The 12,631-nt window shown below is 46.2% G+C and overlaps 1 protein-coding gene across 1 annotated transcript in view; it reads left to right on the forward strand.

The window, feature by feature from the left end:
• The window catches only part of ADGRB1 (adhesion G protein-coupled receptor B1), a 292,333-nt gene that overhangs the window by 86,833 nt on the left and 192,869 nt on the right, over window positions 1-12,631 (forward strand).

Here is a 12,631-nt window from a genome sequence, read left to right on the forward strand (position 1 = left end):
CCCCATGCTAACTTCATGGAGTGCCCCCTAGTCCTTCTACTATCCGAAAGAGTAAATAACCGATTCACATCATGTAACCTGCAGCCGGCTCCCAATATAACTTCGGGGACGTTTGCTTTTATTCGTTTCACTCTCTTATGGTTTTATTCAATTTTCATTTTTTTTATCTTCCTGGTTCTGTTTGTTTCATTTAATCTCTGTTACTAGACAGAATCCGTATTTCTCTGTTCCTGTCCTCGTGATCGTTTGCTACAGGCTTGTATTGTATTTTATGTTATTGAATTATTCTTGCCTGAGCTTTCGAGACGGAGTGGACTGGATTTTAAAGCAGAAATACGACGAGACCAGTTTGCACAGTGGCACTTTCCTAAATTGCTGAAAAAGGGCGTGGGGGAGGCCAGGGTCCGGCGCCGGCCTCCTCCTTCCACTTTTTCCCCGCGGGGGGCTGAGGAAGGTTCCCGGCCGGTGAGCTGACAGAAATCGCTCTGGCCCCCCCCAGTTCGCACAGAGCGGATGCGCAGCTCTGATTTCTGCAGGCAGTGGTGGAGGAAAGCCGGGACTGGATGAGCCGCTCAGCGGGTGGAGGGAACGGAGCCAGCCGCGGACCCCGGCATTTAAGTCACGGCGCCGGCAGCTTTGGCAGGACACCGCACTGCCGCCACTCTTGACTTGGTGCGCAGCCGTGCCGCCCGTGGTTCCCCCATAAAATGTCGTCGTTTTCTGCCCCCCCCCCCCCCCCTCGTAAACTGAGAGCCCTGCATTCTTCCCCTTCCCCACCAGTCCCATAAAAACAAAAAAAAAAAAGCCTTTCGGTCTTCTGCTGTAACAGGAGGCGCGAAGTGCCCTTTAATGCCGAGTGAGAACACTTCTCCTGAAATCAGAAACTCACGTCTTTGTCACCCGGCACGGTTTGGGATCTTGTAAGAGCTCCAGAAATAACTTGGTAAAAATGCCTCCTTACCCTGGAGCACGTCCCTCTGCCTCGGCAGTCGACGCTCCCGGCATCCTCTTCTGCAGGGATAAAGAGGAGCCTTGTGTTTTAGCCACCGAAAGAGAGAGATTTCGGCACAGTGGCCAACCCGGCAGTGATTTATTTTTCGCACTGATTCCCAGCTCATGTCCCTGCTCCCTCCCACCTCTTCTAAATCCAGGCCCGGGGAGGCTTTGGCCTAACCCCTGCCGTCTCCTCCCTCTCCCCGGATCCCAGGTCTGTAGAATTACGGGAAGGGAAGGGGGCCCTGCCTGCTCCTGTCTCTGCGGGCACGGAGGGCACGGGCAAACCAGGGATGGCTCCGACTTTCATGGGCTTTTTAGCAAACATTTTGGACTGGGGCGGGGGAGGTGAGAAAGATAGACGCATCGGTCTGTCCTTCCCCACCCATGGGCATCGAATCGGATAATTTGATATTTTTGGCAAAATAAGAAGAGTGTAAAATAAATAAAGCCGATGCTTTAATCTAAGATTATGAGCTTTGTCCCCGCACGCCTAGCACTACTGAGCACCTCCAGGTCTCCATTCTGGCTCATCGGTTTTTCCGTTCTACAGGAGCCCGGATTACCCGTCGTCAGGTTGCTGAGTGTTACGGGGAAGCTGCTTTGGGCCATTCGTGTCCTCTGAACTTTTCGACACAGTGCCCGCTGGTCTCTGTAGTCCTGGGTCTTCCTGTGGCACATTTAAGACTAATCGGAGAAAGTTCTTTTTCACTCAACGCACAATTAAACTCTGGAATTCATTGCCAGAGGATGTGGTTAGTGCAGTTAGTGTAGCTGGGTTTAAAAAAGGTTTGGTTAAGTTCTTGGAGGAGAAGTCCATTACCTGCTATTAATTAAGTTGACCATGAAAATAGCCACTGCTATTACTAGCAACGGTAACATGGGATAGACTTAGTTTTTGGGTACTTGCCAGGTTCTTATGACTTGGATTGGCCACTGTTGGAAACAGGATGCTGGGCTTGATGGACCCTTGGTCTGACCCAGTATGGCATTTTCTTATGTTCCTATGACATCAGCACTCCAGGCACCAAACTGCAACTGGAGAGGGCGTGTGTGGGAGGGGAACCAAAAAGCCAGAACTGACCTGAAGGCCTCCCTCCAGAAATCGGGTCACTTGGTCACTCCTGTAATCCTCATGGCAAGTTCTGGGGCTTGTGCTGATCTGCAGGAGGTGGCAAGCTGACAGGCTGAGGCTTGCCAGAATAAATACAGTGGATTTCTCTTTGTCCCAGTTCCCATTGCAACGTTTTCCTAGTGTGGAATCTGAAAAATTCCATGTCTGTATTTGGGTCCTGCTTAATGTTCTAATTTTGCACTGGGCCCTCTGATCATGTTACAGATTTTGAGTAGGTTCTGAACAGAATCTATTTGGCAGACAGTGTTTTATCTCATATGGTCTTTCAAAGGCAATAATTAAATGTTTAGCTATTGAGGGTGATAGCAGCAGCAGTGTCTGTACTTGGCATTAAATCTGGAATGTGCAAAAATTGTTCGAAATAATATCTCAGCTTTTCTGTTTTGTATCACTTGCGAGGCTTTTCCCCTTTGCTTCTTGGCCACCAGCTCTCATCAGGGAGCCATTCTGTCCATTTTTCAGCCTCTCTTCCTTCCTGCCACACACAGGCCAAGAGCAACAGAAGGTAGGCCCTTTCCAGACGTTCGTGACGGAGCTCTCCTTGATCAACCACTAGGGGGTCACCACTGTCCATCCTTCAGCTCTGCTGCCAATTTCAGATTTTCCAAGTAGTAGGATGGCTCCATATGTCACCTGGATGGGTGGAGCAGATCCTGGTTTTATTCCTCTCATCTATGAACTTGTACTGCTAATTGTTCTTGCCCAGCAGTTTCCTCCTGCCCCATTGGTTACCCAGCTCTGACCTCTACTGGAGGGTCCTACCTAGCCCAGCCATTCTAAGGATGGTCTTTGGCCAGGGACCATGGATGGTAGCTCCTTCTAAACCTGGTATACCTGCACCCTGAGTCTGCCTAATAGGAGGTGCCATTGTATAATGGCTAGGACCCTATTGCCTCCTCTCCTTCCCCTTCCTCAAGGTCTGTGAACACGTCCCCTCACAGCATTCCCATCTCCAGCCAGCCCAGGGAGCAGATGAGCCCAGGAATCGAAAGCAGACATTTTTCATGGCAGCGCACAGACGCTGAGCCATCGGACCTTCCCAGTTCTGACTTTTCCCAAGGGTGCTCGTCGATGCACGGGGAGTAGAACCAGGATTGGTTCAGCCTACCCAGGTGACATGAAAGTTCATGGGTGAACCTGAATTGGGAATCATATCCAGGTCATGATGAAACAGAGATGAGTGAAATTGGAAAATACCAGGCAGTTTAAGTAGTGGAAGCAATATTTCATGTGCCTTTATTCTGTACAATTCCAGACAAGATTAGAATGTAGACAAGGCCGACAGTGTAGTAAAATTCTCACTTATCTGTCCCCAGCAATGAGTTTGAAATGCATTTCCTCTGAGCTTCTGATATTCTCTCAGCTCATATGTTGGAAACTGCAGCAAGATGGGGCTGCAAACTCATCTTTGGAGAAAGTTAAAGGGAGGAGGGTGCCTTAAACTGATTAGAGGCAATAAAGTGCTGATTGGCTACAGCAAGGAAGGTTGAAGCCAGCACTGGATTAGTCTCTTCCATATTTCATGGAGTTAATTGGCAATTTTACCCATTGCATATTAACCAGGAAGCCAGTTCACTGAAGCATGGTAACTCGTGCTAACACTAATGTGGGTAACTCACATGTTATTTAGTGAATCAGTCCACTGGAAATAATGGGACCGGTGACAATTAATGTGTGCTTCAACCCATAGTAATGTTAGTGCAGGTTCCCCGTACATCAGTGAATTATTAACCCGTGCTAATGTTAGCATGGGTTACCGTATTTCAGTGAATCAGTAGCCCATGTTAATGTTAGCGTGGATTATTTATTTATTTATTTAGCATTTTTATATACCGACTTTCCAATAACAGAATTACTGATCAATTCGGTTTACATTTTAACAGAACAATAACATTGACAAGTAAATGTCTTACAAAGAACAGGTCGATATAACTTGGATAAGTAAATATGGGGTTAACCAGTAAAGATACATTGCCTAATATAGGTATAAGTAAAAGATACAGTGCCTAATGTAGGTTAAATAAACAGTTGCTAATTATAAGACTAGGTTATGTCTTCGACTGCCATAGATTACCATGGATTACCATGGATTACCATGCTACAGTGAATGGATTACCAGTGATGGATTACCAGTGATGGATTACCATGCTACAGTGAATCATTAGCCCGTGTTAATAGTGCAGATTACCGTGCTTCAGTGAATCATTAGCCTGTGTTATTAGTACAAGTTACCATGCTTCAGTGAATCATTAGCCTGTGTTATTAGTACAAGTTACCATGCTTCAGTGAATCATTAACCTGTGTTAATAGTACAAGTTACTGCGCTTCAGTGAATCATTAGCCTGTGTTAATGTTAGCACAGGTTTCCGTGCTTCAGTGAATCATTAGCCTGTGTTAATAGTACAAGTTACTGCGCTTCAGTGAATCATTAGCCTGTGTTAATGTTAGCACAGGTTTCCGTGCTTCAGTGAACCATTAGCTTGGGTTAATGTTAGGGCAGGTTACAGTGCTTCAGTGAATCATTAGCTTGTGTTAATATTAGTGCAGATTATTGCGCTTCAGTGAATCATTAGCTCATGTTAATGCTAGCGCAGGTTACGTGCTTCAGAGAATCATTATCCCGTGTTAATGCTAGCGCAGGTTACGTGCTTCAGAGAATCATTATCCCGTGTTAATGCTAGCGCAGGTTACGTGCTTCAGTGAATCATTAGCCCGTGTTAATGCTAGCGCAGGTTACGTGCTTCAATGAATCATTAACCCGTGTTAATGCTAGCGCAGGTTATCAAATTTCAGAGAATCATTATCCCGTGTTAATGTTAGTGCAGGTTACGTGCTTCAGAGAATCATTAGCTCGTGTTAATGCTAGCGCAGGTTACAGTGCTTCAATGAATCATTAACCCGTGTTAATGCTAGGCGCAGGTTATCAAATTTCAGAGAATCATTATCCCGTGTTAATGCTAGCGCAGGTTACGTGCTTCAGAGAATCATTAGCTCGTGTTAATGCTAGCGCAGGTTACGTGCTTCAGTGAATCATTAGCCCGTGTTAATGTTAGCGCAGGTTACGTGCTTCAGTGAATCATTAGCCCGTGTTAATGTTAGCGCAGGTTACGTGCTTCAGTGAATCATTAGCCCGTGTTAATGCTAGCGCAGGTTACGTGCTTCAGTGAATCATTAGCCCGTGTTAATGCTAGCGCAGGTTACGTGCTTCAGTGAATCATTAGCCCGTGTTAATGCTAGCGCAGGTTACGTGCTTCAGAGAATCATTAGCTCGTGTTAATGCTAGCGCAGGTTACCTTGCTTCAGTGAATCATTAGCCCGTGTTAATGCTAGCGCAGGTTACCTTGCTTCAGTGAATCATTAGCCTGTGTTAATGTTAGCGCAGGTTACCGTGCTTCAGAGAATCATTAGCTCGTGTTAATGCTAGCGCAGGTTACGTGCTTCAGTGAATCATTAGCCCGTGTTAATGCTAGCGCAGGTTACGTGCTTCAGTGAATCATTAGCCCGTGTTAATGCTAGCGCAGGTTACGTGCTTCAGTGAATCATTAGCCCGTGTTAATGTTAGCGCAGGTTACGTGCTTCAGTGAATCATTAGCCCGTGTTAATGTTAGCGCAGGTTACTTGCTTCAGTGAATCATTAGCCCGTGTTAATGTTAGCGCAGGTTACGTGCTTCAGTGAATCATTAGCCCGTGTTAATGTTAGCGCAGGTTACGTGCTTCAGTGAATCATTAGCCCGTGTTAATATTAGCGCAGGTTACTTGCTTCAGAGAATCATTAGCTCGTGTTAATGCTAGCGCAGGTTACGTGCTTCAGTGAATCATTAGCCCGTGTTAATGCTAGCGCAGGTTACAGTGCTTCAGAGAATCATTAGCCCGTGTTAATGCTAGCGCAGGTTACCATGCTTCAGTGAATCATTAGCCCGTATTAATGCTAGCGCAGGTTACGTGCTTCAGAGAATCATTAGCCCGTGTTAATGCTAGCGCAGGTTACGTGCTTCAGAGAATCATTAGCCCGTGTTAATGCTAGCGCAGGTTACCATGCTTCAGTGAATCATTAGCTCATGTTAATGCTAGCGCAGGTTACGTGCTTCAGTGAATCATTAGCCCGTGTTAATATTAGCGCAGGTTACCGTGCTTCAGTGAATCATTAGCTCATGTTAATGTTAGTGCAGTTTACGTGCTTCAGTGAATCATTAGCTCGTGTTAATGCTAGCGCAGGTTACCATGCTTCAGTGAATCATTAGCCCGTGTTAATAGTGCAGGTTACGTGCTTCAGTGAATCATTAGCCCGTGTTAATGTTAGCGCAGGTTACGTGCTTCAGTGAATCATTAGCTCGTGTTAATGCTAGCGCAGGTTACAGTGCTTCAGAGAATCATTAGCCCGTGTTAATGTTAGTGCAGGTTACGTACGTCAGTGAATCATTAGCCCGTGTTAATGTTAGCGCAGGTTATGTGCTTCAGTGAATCATTAGCCCGTGTTAATGTTAGTGCAGGTTATGTGCTTCAGTGAATCATTAGCCCATGTTAATGTTAGTGCAGGTTATGTGCTTCAGTGAATCATTAGCCCATGTTAATGTTAGTGCAGGTTACAGTGCTTCAGTGAATCATTAGCTCGTGTTAATGCTAGCGCAGGTTACGTGCTTCAGAGAATCATTATCCCGTGTTAATAGTGCAAGTTACCAAGCTTCAGTAATTCACTAACTTGTGCTAGTGTTAGCGCACGTTACTGTGCTTCAGTGAATAATTAACTTGCATTAATGTTAGAGCAGTTACCGTGCCTTAGTGAATCAATAATTTGTATTAACTTAGCGCAGGTTACTGTGCTTCGGTAAATCATTAACCCGTGTTAATTTTAGCGCAGTTACCTTGTTTCAGTGAATCATTAACCTATATTAATGTTAGGAAAGGTAAACAAATAGAGATCTCAAGTCCTTAAAAATCTTTATTATTCTAAAAGCAAGTTTGTTTACTTTGTTTACCTCACGGCTTTGATAGATCATCTTCCTTGTTAATGTTAGCAAAGGTCAGTGTGCTTCAGTGAATCGGCATTATCGAATACTACCTTAGATAAGGTTCATTAGGCCCGTTTTAGTTTTTCCAGTCTCGTTCCTGGTGAAACGCCAGACTCCAGCTAATCTTCGGCACTCTCCTCAGTTCTTTGCAACTGGGATCCTCTGTGCTCGTCCCGGGCTTTTTTTTTTGTATTCTGTTGCTGTTTTTCACCGCACCACCTTCACTGGGAAGCTGTCCCGTGCGTCCAGCACCCTTCGCGTGAAGAAATAGTTTCTTATGTTATTCCTGAGTCTATCACCGCCGGAGCCCCATACTTTGAATATCCCTACCTCACGCCCCCTCGCCTCTCCTGCCTTCTGGGATGCGCATATTTAGATTCTCCAATCTCATCTCCTGTGGCTTTGGGGTAGACCCCAAGCCATTTTGATAGCCTCTCTGGATCACCTGTCTGCATCGTTTCACAGGTACTGCTTTCAGAACTGCTCCCAATATTCTAGTTGAGTTGTCACCAGTGACCTGCACAGAGATATTAACACATTCTTTGGCCTGGTAATTCTGCCTGTCCTTATGCAAACTAGCATCCTTCATGCTCAGGCTACCAACTTGTCACTCGGTTTCGCTACCTCGCGATCATCATGCATGATCACCCTGAAGTGGTTGATGTACATCATTTTCTACCCCATCCCCCCCCCCCCCATCCAAAATCATGTACCAGTGCCTTGAATTTCTGTACTCCAGATTCATGATTCTGCTTTTTATTTTGCACTGAATCTTAATGGCCAAGCGTTTGACCATTCCTTAGGCTTTTTTCCTTCCACCTTTCCTTCGGTCAGCTCCCTCCGGGGCATTCACACTGTTGCAGATCTGAGTGTCACCTGCAAAAAGGTAAACTTCCTTCTCAGCCCTTTGCAGCATGGTTTACAGAAAGAGTGATGGATGCGTGGGACAGCCTCCCGGTGGAGACAAGGTCAGAATCTGAATTCGAGAAAGCACGGGGCAAGCGCAGGGGATCTCTGAGGGAGTGGTAGGGACTGCAGCGCTGAGCAGTTCCCTCAGTGGACGGACTAGATAGGCCAGGTGGCCTTTTTCTGCTGTCGTGTTTCTGTGTTCCAAAACAATACTGAACATAACCGGCCCCGGGATCCAGTGGGCAGGTAGAATGGTGCCCTGTGTGGTGTTGTGGGTGGGAGAGCGTTCCTGCCAGAGAGCAGGAGAGGACGTGCTCCCAGAGCATCATGGAGGTGCCCCCTGAAGCAGCATTGGCCGTCCTTAGCAGCTGGCGCAATCCTAAAGTCAGGACCAATCCCTGAGGCACTCAACTAAGCACCTTTCTCTCCTCAGAATGAATTCCATTTACCACCATCCTCTGTCATCTACCACTCAACCATATGTGCATTAAAGTCAAATGTGTACGCAACGAGGGGTAATAGTCACCTGATGGCGATAGACTGCTGCAGAGCCATCGTTATTCTGTAAGAAACTGCTCTGCAGTATCCCTTACAAGCACGGCCTAGGCTTTCACAAAGGACATCAGACCGACCGCGAGGCGATTCAGAGGTTCGGTGGGGAAACACAGTGGGGGGGGGGGGGGGGGGGGGGGGGAGAGCTGAAACTATTTAAGGGCCAGCAAGCGGGCAGCAGAGTCGTTCCACGGGTCACCGTGGGCGGCACGTGCTTCGGAAACACTGCGGAGCACGCGAAAGGGATGGTCTCCCGCTTCAGGGGAGGCGGAGCCAGCGCTATTGTGGTGATTTATTTTAACAAGATGCTTTCATGGGCCCATACTGAAGCTGTTTCTTTTCTTTTTTTGTGCGTGGAGAACTTATCTCCAGCTGTTGGACTTTCTGCAGGCAGGAAAGGAAGAATCACATCTGTACTCTCGCAGGGCACCTAACTGCCTCCTCCGTTACACTGAAGTGTACACAGCTGCTGGCTGAAAATAAGAGAAAATGACGCTCCCGGACGTCTTGTAAACGGCTCCCTTTTTTTTTTTTTTTTTTTTTTATCAGCGGGCTGATTGGCAGGTCGTTCCTAGACAGAGAGGCCTGATGGCTGTGCAGCGGGAGCGTGGAGCGATTTGCACTCTGCCTGACTCTGCGGTGCCAGGAGATTCTGCTCCCTCGCAGGAGGCCTGGGAAATTAATTAACGCTCTCTAACAGCAACACACAGCTGATTGCCGAGAGCTCCACGGGCAGAGATGAACCAGCATTGGCAGATGGCAGTGGGGGCTCTCGGGAGGCGGGCAGGCCAGGCTTGTTTTGCTTTAACTCTTGCCACCCTGCGTTCCAAGACTTCTAGCCAGGGCTAGGAGCTGTGAATCCTAGAGCAGGGCTACCCAGACTATTGAGGTTTTCAGGTCCTATCCACAATGAAGGAGCAGGAGATCAATTTGCATGCATAGGTGACCCAGTACGTGGTAATTTATCTCTTGCATCTTCACTGTGGATAGCTTGAAAAGCCAAGTGGCTGTGGGATAGCTTTGGGGAACCATGTCGTAGAGCCTCTTTCCCTCCTGCCCCTCTGCCCCCCCCTGGCCTTGTCAACAGCTTGCCCCATATCAGATCATTTGCCTTTAATCAAACACATTTTCAATCTGGCAATAGGGCCCGTAGCAGCTAAGGTCTGCATTTTAGGGGGCATGTCCTTTGAAGCAAATCCTGGCACTGCTTGGATGGCAGTTGTCTGGCTGCGTGCTACCGGCAGGTGACCCAAATCTGGGCTCAGTGTCCTGCCTCAGAGAAGAGGCTGAAATTGGTGTCCCTGATCAGTGGTTAGAGGCGCGTCTTGCTTTGTGCCTCTTGTTGGCTGGTTGATGGTGAATTTGCGTCACGTTAAGAAGACACTTGTGATCCATCTCACCGGAAGGATGAAGGTCTTGACGACATCTGAGCTGGACAGAGGGAGAGGGAACGCAGTGGGCTAAGCCCAAGGTGGCAACTCATGATTTCCTATCCCAGTACATCGGAGTTTTGTGCATCATCCCTTCAGTATGGAAGCTTGCAGGTGGCCAGCTGGCTCCGTTTTAACAGGACAGGCAGATCCAGTCCGGCTTTTGTTTTGCAAATCTGAATAGCAAGTCCATGTGTGGGACAGGGTGAAACCAGGACTGGATCAGCCTGTTCCTGAAACATAGAGATCCAACTGGACCAACAGATCCTCATAAACAAACATGCAAACAACCAAGACAAATGTAGATGCCTGGTGCATTATCATGCCAGGACAGGACCATGTGGCCCTCTGGAGCTGGGTAAGCTCTGGTCACTAAACAACAGATGGGAACTTTATCATGGACTGGTTTTACTTAAAAAGCCTCGATGAAGAAAGTGGATTTTTGGAATTGGTAGAGATGGTGGAAGGTCTACTGTCCTAAAGTGTGATCAATGATAGCTTAAGAATATAAGAACATAAGAAATTGCCATGCTGGGTCAGATCAAGGGTCCATCAAGCCCAGCATCCTGTTTCCAACAGAGGCCAAACCAGGCCACAAGAACCTGGCAATTACCCAAACACCAAGAAGATCCCATGCTACTGATACAATTAATAGCAGTGCTATTCCCTAAGTAAACTTGATTAATAGCAGTTAATGGACGTCTCCTCCAAGAACTTATCCAAACCTTTTTTAAACCCAGCTACACAAACTGCACTAACCACATCCTCTGGCAACAAATTCCAGAGCTTAATTGTGCGTTGAGTGAAAAAGAATTTTCTCAGATTAGTCTTAAATGTGCTACTTGCTAACTTCATGGAATGCCTCCTAGTCCTTCTTTTATCTGAAAGTGTAAATAACCGATTCACATCTACTCGTTCAAGACCTCTCATGATCTTAAAGACCTCTATCATATCCCCCCTCAGCTGTCTCTTCTCCATGCTGAACAGCCCTAACCTCTTCAGCCTTTCCTCATAGTGGAGATGTTCCATCCCCTTTATCATTTTGATTGCCCTTCTCTGTACCTTCTCCATCGCAACTATATCTTTTTTGAGATGCGGTGACCAGAATTGTACACAGTATTCAAGGTGTGGTCTCACCATGGAGCGATACAGAGGTATTATGACATTTTCCATTTTATTAACCATTCCCTTTGTAATAATTCCTAACATTCTGTTTGCTTTTTTGACTGCTGCAGTACACTGAGCTGACGATTTTAAAGTATTATCCACTATGATGCCTAGATCTTTTTTCCTGGGTGGTAGCTCCTAATATAGAACCTAACATCATGTAATTACAGCAAGGGTTATTTTTCCCTATATGCAACATCTTGTACTTGTCCACATTAAATTTCATCTGCCATTTGGATGCCCAATCTTCCAGTCTCGCAAGGTCCTCCTGAAATGTACCACAATCCGCTTGTGATTTAACTACTCTGAATAATTTTGTATCGTCCACAAATTTGATAACCTCACTTGCTTTATTCCTTTCCAGATCATTTATATATATATTGAAAAGCACCGGTCCAAGTACAGATCCCTGAGGCACTCCACTGTTTACCCTTTTCCACTGAGAACATTGACCAATTAATTCTACTCTCTGTTTCCAGTCTTTTAACCAGTTTGTAATCCACGAAAGGACATCGCCTCCTATCCCATGACTTTTTAGTTTTCTTAGAAGCCTCTCATGAGGGAATTTGTCAAACGCCTTCTGAAAATCCAAATACATAACATCTACTGGTTCACCTTTATCCACATGTTTATTAACCCCTTCAAAAAATGATGCAGATTTGTTAGGCAAGACTTCCCTTGAGTAAATCCATATTGACTGTGTTCCATTAAAGCTTGGTACCAGTGGCTCTGCTCCCTAGGTAAATTCATAGTTTTGTATCAAGGCAGCCAATGGAGAGAAGTCCTTAAACCTGTTTAAAACCAGTTTAATGGCATTAATGGGACATCGGGTATTCTGTCTAGTGTGCAAGCATAAGCTCTAGCCACAAGGTGGCAGCAAAGTGTATTTTAGCTGGGTACCTGAATGCTGCAGGGGGAGCTGCCATCCTGAGGCGATATAAGTTGCGTTTGTAGGCCTTGAGATACGGAATAACATTGTTTCCATGCTTTCTCTCTCTCCTCACTCACTTTGGGTGACCACGCACAACACTGCTCTTACAACCTGGCGACATTCTGAAATGTAATGGATGCATTCTGATTTCTTGTTTTGGTAGGACTGTTTTTATTTTTTTGTTTTGAATTTGTGAAAGTCCCGCTTAGTTGTTTCTTTACCTTCCCACGGATCCCGCACCACTGATTTCTCTTACCTTGGCAGTCTGATTAAAGGCTGAGCTCACACCGATCTCTTCAAACATCGTCAATCAGACGATACAGCCCCTCCCACCCACCCCCTCCGATGGCACGGCGAGCTCCAGTGAACCCAGTTTTGAGGGTTAGTTTTGTTATTTTGATGCCAGTGTGATTTGGAATTGAAGCAGAAAGACTTCGGATGCCGCAAAGCAAATGGGTTGTCGATTTAATAGAGCTGCATGATCGAAGGTATGACTCAAAAAAAA

Source organism: Rhinatrema bivittatum, chromosome 2, assembly GCF_901001135.1.
Source record: "Rhinatrema bivittatum chromosome 2, aRhiBiv1.1, whole genome shotgun sequence".
Taxonomy (NCBI): Eukaryota; Metazoa; Chordata; class Amphibia; order Gymnophiona; family Rhinatrematidae; genus Rhinatrema; species Rhinatrema bivittatum.